The sequence below is a fragment of the Haliotis cracherodii genome, unplaced genomic scaffold (genome assembly GCF_022045235.1).
Source record: "Haliotis cracherodii isolate W230 unplaced genomic scaffold, xgHalCrac1.p SCAF_12, whole genome shotgun sequence".
In the NCBI taxonomy this organism is placed as follows: Eukaryota; Metazoa; Mollusca; class Gastropoda; order Lepetellida; family Haliotidae; genus Haliotis; species Haliotis cracherodii.
Genome location: NW_027266267.1, coordinates 17,703,499 through 17,710,088, shown reverse-complemented (window position 1 = coordinate 17,710,088; position 6,590 = coordinate 17,703,499). Strand labels below are relative to the sequence as shown.

At 39.4% G+C, this 6,590-nt stretch overlaps 1 pseudogene; it reads left to right on the top strand.

The window, feature by feature from the left end:
* Positions 1-5,482, top strand: LOC139457123 (contactin-1-like; annotated as a pseudogene).
* Positions 5,483-6,590: the final 1,108 nt, after the last annotated feature.

The following is a 6,590-nucleotide window of genomic DNA, read 5'->3' as shown; positions in this document are numbered from 1 at the left end:
ATGGTTCTATGGCCTAAGGCTGGTGTTAATGTCACCGAAATAACATGGCTCATGGAAGACCCGGATTCGACTCTCCAACTGGGTAAAATATGAGAAACCCATTGGCATTAACCCCTTCGTGTTATTAGTGGAGTATTGCTAAAGTGGCATTTACCAAACTCACACTCACATTCACCCTCTAATTCATTCACTCACTCTAGAACTATATATATATATAAATTATTGAACTCTAATATATGAACTCTTTGGAAAGGCAAGCCAACCACTCCTGGCCGTCCTGTGTCAACAACTCCTGTCTACAAGCAGCAAGTGACCTTGACCTGCAGCTCCACCTCTACGACTGTCCCAGCTGACCATGGTCTGACCTTGACCTACACCTGGCAGCGTAACAACACTGACATCCCAGTTACCTCCCCTGGCTCCCCGTACGCCTTCACAGTGAGTTCCCGGGACAGTCACGGCTACAGATGTAGAGCCAGAGAAAGTCAGGGTCTGGAGTCAGTGTGGAGCCAGGAGTACAACATGGAGCCTCAGTGTGAGTACAGCCTACACATTACCGATTCATGTAATGATCAATCATAGTTAGCCAGAATGAACAGCTATCAAAGACACAATAATAAAACACAAAGAGCAAAATTTAGAAATACTTTTAGTCGAGGAAACTCACGGGGAGTTTCATTGACATTGGCTGTTGATATGTTATCTTGCTGCTCGCATGGCAATGGTAGTTGAGGGATCCACTCAAAAAATTGTTACTCACCCGTGGAATGCCCAAAATATTTTGTGAGAAGAGTCCATTATCGTATCATTAGCTACGAAAGTTGTGTATGTATTCATACGCCACCATCGCACCGGCGACGTTTTCTTTTCAAATTAGAATTTACTAAGTTTAAGTAATACATAAATTACAAACCTCTTCCAAATTAGATAACACGTTTCAACTCGATGTCGCGCGTTAGATTTGTTTTGAAATACACTCGTAATAAAAACGGTATCTATCCGGAACTATGTTTCGGGATGGTAAATATCCCAACGCCAAGGCTCGCTAAATACAATCCTTATTCTTAATGAAATGTTTCGCCATTTGTATCTCCAAAGTTGCAAAAACTTGTAAAATGCCTCTGCTACGTCACACCTCAACACTTATTTTCAATATATTAAACAGAAATTGTGATAATGATAGCAATTATCCCAGTAGTTTCTCAAGAATCCTAAAGGTAACTTTTGACTCGATCGCCGAATGACAAGGGCGACGTCTGTTTGTAAACACTGAAAGTAGTCCCTACCTGACCATTGATATTTCCACCTCTCTCCCCAACTGATATTCTGTCGAGAAACCTACCCTTTATGTGATATATGTTCAACTGATAATTAATGTACCATATGGTGTGGGACTACATGTACTTACACGTACCTACACCTTCCTCAAAAACACAAAACAAACCTCATATTTTGATCGCTACATAAAACCGTGAAACGTTTAAACAATCACTAATTCAGGTGCACGTCTGCTATTAAACACACGTTGTTCTATAATGTAGTTTTCATAGTGCTTTTCTGTATATGATCAACCAATCATTGTTTTACACATGTGTGTTATTAGAGGTATATCTATATCTTCTTGTATCACGGTATCAGTGTCACAGTGCCATGTATTCCAGACGGGCCCTACCAGATCTCCCTGACCCCCTCCACCTCCTCCTACACCGTGACAGAACACCAGGCTCTTCCATCAATTATCTGCTCCGCCCTCTGCAGACCCGGCTGTAGCTACAGGTGGTTTCACAATGGAACAGCATTCAGCAGTGGAGCCACTCTGAGTCTAGGACAAGCTAAAAGATCTAAAATAGGCTCCTACAGATGTCAGCCTTCTAATACACACGGGAGTGGTGACAGTGTTAGAGTCAGTGTTGATGTTCAGTGTAAGTATATAGTCTACACTGGTGACAGTGTTACAGTCAGTGTTGATGTTCAGTGTAAGTATATAGTCTACACTGGTGACAGTGTTACAGTCAGTGTTGATGTTCAGTGTAAGTATATAGTCTACACTGGTGACAGTGTTACAGTCATTGTTGATGTTCAGTGTAAGTATATAGTCTACACTGGTGACAGTGTTACAGTCAGTGTTGATGTTCAGGTGTAAGTATATAGTCTACACTGGTGACAGTGTTACAGTCAGTGTTGATGTTCAGTGTAAGTATATAGTCTACACTGGTGACAGTGTTACAGTCAGTGTTGATGTTCAGTGTAAGTATATAGTCTACACTGGTGACAGTGTTACAGTCAGTGTTGATGTTCAGTGTAAGTATATAGTCTACACTGGTGACAGTGTTACAGTCAGTGTTGATGTTCAGTGTAAGTATATAGTCTACACTTGTGGCAGTGTTACAGTCAGTGTTGATGTTCAGTGTAAGTATATAGTCTACACTGGTGACAGTGTTACAGTCAGTGTTGATGTTCAGGTGTAAGTATATAGTCTACACTGGTGACAGTGTTACAGTCAGTGTTGATGTTCAGTGTAAGTATATAGTCTACACTTGTGGCAGTGTTACAGTCAGTGTTGATGTTCAGTGTAAGTATATAGTCTACACTGGTGACAGTGTTACAGTCAGTGTTGATGTTCAGTGAAAGTATATAGTCTACACAGTTGACAATGTTACAGTCAATGTTGATGTTCAGTGTAAGTTTATAGTCTACGCTGGTGACAGTGTTACAGTCAGTGTTGATGTTAAGTGTAAGTATATAGTCTACACTGGTGACAGTGTTACAGTCAGTATTGATGTTCTGTGTCAGTATATAGTCTACACATCACAATCCTTTAACATAGTGTAAAGTAAAAAATACTTGGTTGTGCATTATCTTCATAATTGTAAACCGAACCATATATTTTCAAGCTGTTATAATTTCAGATCCTGCCACAGTGAGTATGTTTACTGCGAACTCTCACTGTGGTTCAGTGACTGTTAACGAGTCGGATCCAGTGACCTTGAGATGCCAGGTTGATAGTAATCCAAGGTCAGTCATCAGGATACTGAATGGAACTGAGGAGTTGACAAAGGCAAATAACTCCCTGACATCAGAATATAGACTGGAGTCAGCAGACTGTAGACAAAGAGGGATGTACTCCTGTACTGCCAGTAACAACATCGGGGCACCTGTCAGCCAAGGATTGGAGATGCTGGTCAAATGTAATCTGTTTGGATATTATTTTCGGCTGGTAGAGTTGTGATGATTTCCAGTGATGGTTTATGTCACAACTGTGTATATGATAATAACGCTGTTGAGTATATGGCCGGCCTACGGTATGCTTGTATATTTGTGTTATCATGTCTCTAATGTTGATACTGCCCAGCTGAAATATCAACGAAAGTGTCCTGATGAATAATTCTACATAATCGATAAATTTGGTCTTCATAATATTTTGCCCTCAACGGATATTATTTGTTCCAGAGTCATTACATATGTTGTTTACATTAAACCAGGTGCCTCTCGAATAGATGGGCCAGTTGCCCAGCAACTCAAGTACGCCTCTAGACTGGGTGGTAACATGAACGTATAAAAAAACGCAACAAGACACGTGACCGTATGGTACAAGGAAAAAATGAGTGAATTTCATCCAAAATCATTCTGGTCACTTGTGACACAAATTTGGAAATTTGTCTACCATAAAACTAGTTTTAAAACTTTACTGAGTCCCTAAACATTGTGACCCTGATCAAACAACTTTTGAGCAAGAGTCGTGTGACATTTTTTGCTCGACATAAAGGGAAAGTTGAACTAATTCGTCTTGTTCTGCAGTCTTTTGGAGATGTTTTTTTCACTCAGAAGCTTGATGCACATATCTAAAAATGAAACAGATGAGTCGGTGTCACTGGTGTTTTGTATTTCAGGTCCAGGTGGGTAAATCAGTGGAAGTGAACTGGCTATTTGACCGTTATTGAACAATGTCAGATTAAGATAAATCTGAAGTTTAGATTAAACTACTTGGCCGGAGTTTTAACTTTCCAAAATGAGCAGAAAGTCCGATTCATATGCAAAAAGAAACCGATCAACAGGAAGGGGAGAACAAATCGTGCCCATGGGGATGCCTACATTTACTTCTTGTCTAAATATCTTATTCCCACCTTTCACAGAGAAATAGAAAATAGATTAATAGGAAGTATATCACAAATGTTAGATTATTTAAACGTATCTACCTCAGGTTGCAGGTTCTCTGTTTCGGAGATGACACAAACCTGGTAACCTGCAAACAGGTGCAACAGTCCCTGGAAATGTTATTTTGTGTAGCAATTAAATACAACCTTTTCCTTCTTTTAAAAGGAACATAAATAGTTAACGTAAATTCCTTATACTTGAGGTTGGCCACCATGACATACTTCTTTTTCCGCTGTCATGCATAACAGAACTCAGATATATCAGATCTTGGATGTTCTACATTTGTAAAAGACACAGATGGGGCTCATGCAGTTGGACTGTTGTGTCTCAAGGTTTTCAAAATTATGATTTAGCCAACTGAGCTCACGCACATTTATATTTATATTTACAGTTCGTTTCATTTTATCAGGTTCTCCTCGACTTGATGAGACAGTGCCCCACCAACTTAAGTATGTCGCTATACTGGGTGGTAACGTGAATATGTATGTGTCAGTCCTGGCCTACCCCCTTCCTACATTCACCTGGAGTAGAACCACCAGCACCAGCCAGGACCTCACTGGTTCCTCCAGCCCTGTCTCAGACATCTCAGTCACTGCCAGACTACACCTTACTAACCTACAACAGCAGGACTTCAGGGACTATCGGCTAACTGTGGACAATGGCGTAGGGAAGGGACTGTTTCATACAGTCAGCATAGTGTCTGAAGGTGAGTACGAGATAATCTTCTCAGCTCAGGTTTAAGCATATTTGGAAAATTTAATGCTATTAATTTACAAATTAAAGTAACATATTCCACTTGTAATCGTAATTGTACACCATTAGGAATAATTATGTTTTTAGATGTAATATTAGTAGTAAGTATATATATTCTAGGATACCACCAGTCGTTGACAAATGTTAAAAACTCCTCCGTGTGAGATCCTCTGTGTATTGTCTTATTTTTTAAATCGTTCCGTTCTCATTTTATTTATTTATTTATTATTCAATGTTTTGTCGGTTGGTTGGACGGTTGATTGTTTGGATGGTTGCTTGGTTGGTTGACTGGCTGCTGTGCTGCTTTCTAATTTAATTGAGTAGTTCGTTGCATTGCTTGCTTGATTACATATTTGCTTGATTGATATTTGTATGTATCCTATTTCTATTCACCATATCCCGATGTCTTGCTAATATTTTATTCTGATTGATGTAAATTAGATTGCTAGGTTCTGCTGAGACACCACCACTTTACCGCTCTCGGCAATGAGAAGTATCGTCATAATGTTTATCATGGCAACCTTGGACATGGAGAACACATGCAGACGTTCCTGGTTGAGCATGTCCAGTTTACTTCAAGAACATGAACTGACTACACTACATGTGTACACCAGGCTATAGACAGGGTGATGCTTGTGAAAGTGATAGGTTTGACCCGAGGATATGATCACCCAATATGACTTCACAGAAGCAGCAACAGTACCACAAATACAGCCTTTAGCAATGTTGGTCATATGGGCTGCTTGCGATACTTGTGACTAAAGTAGGATCGAGACAACCTAATTTTCCAGCTTCAGAAATTACTAGTTTATTATTTATATGTGTCTACTTGTAACATAAAATAGGAACAATATGGATATGAATATGTGGTACTAAAACCTTCTACTTCATTTTCCATTCAATATTTACGTTTTGCATAGGAACGTAAAATCCACTTTTGTCCCGTGTGTGGCTAAACAAAGGCAACAAAACAGTGTCACTGAAGAATGACAAAACATAAAAGACGGAAGTCTAGATACCAGATGAAAATGATCACTCTTGAACTAGTCTTGACTTGAGCCAAACTTCCATCATGAATTCATAAACATGTAGACCATCAAGATTTTGTCATATCAAAACTGATATATTTTCATTACAAATACATTCATTCAGGCGTGAACAATAGTAGTGCGTTTGGAAGATTAAATTGCATCATAACTTAAGAACATTGATATTCAGGTGGTTACTTGTTTTTAAACACGTCTTTATATCCGTTCAGATGTTCCCGAGTCCCGACAGTGGAGCTACATGGACTGGGATAAGAGCACAGGCTGAAGCAGGCACCCAGAAACTTGCTTTTTACTCACAGTAGGGTTTTGTATGATAATATTATACAGAAAAGGCATTCATATTTGTATCTATTAAGCAGCTGTGAAATATAATGATAAACCAATGCTTAGAATGTACTCATTAATTCATTAATTAATAAAGACAATATGATTAAGTGCACTGATGACATGCTACAAATACCGTAACACATCTGATCACTCCATTGTAGCAGTGGACAAACAGAAGAATACGCCGTTCGAGAGGTTTCGTCATATGACAGTTTCTAGAAGGTTGGCTGTGCCAAAATACGAATGAGACGCGGGCTATTCAAGCTCTTCTACAACCACGACTGCGTCTGTAGCGCTTGTCCGGGC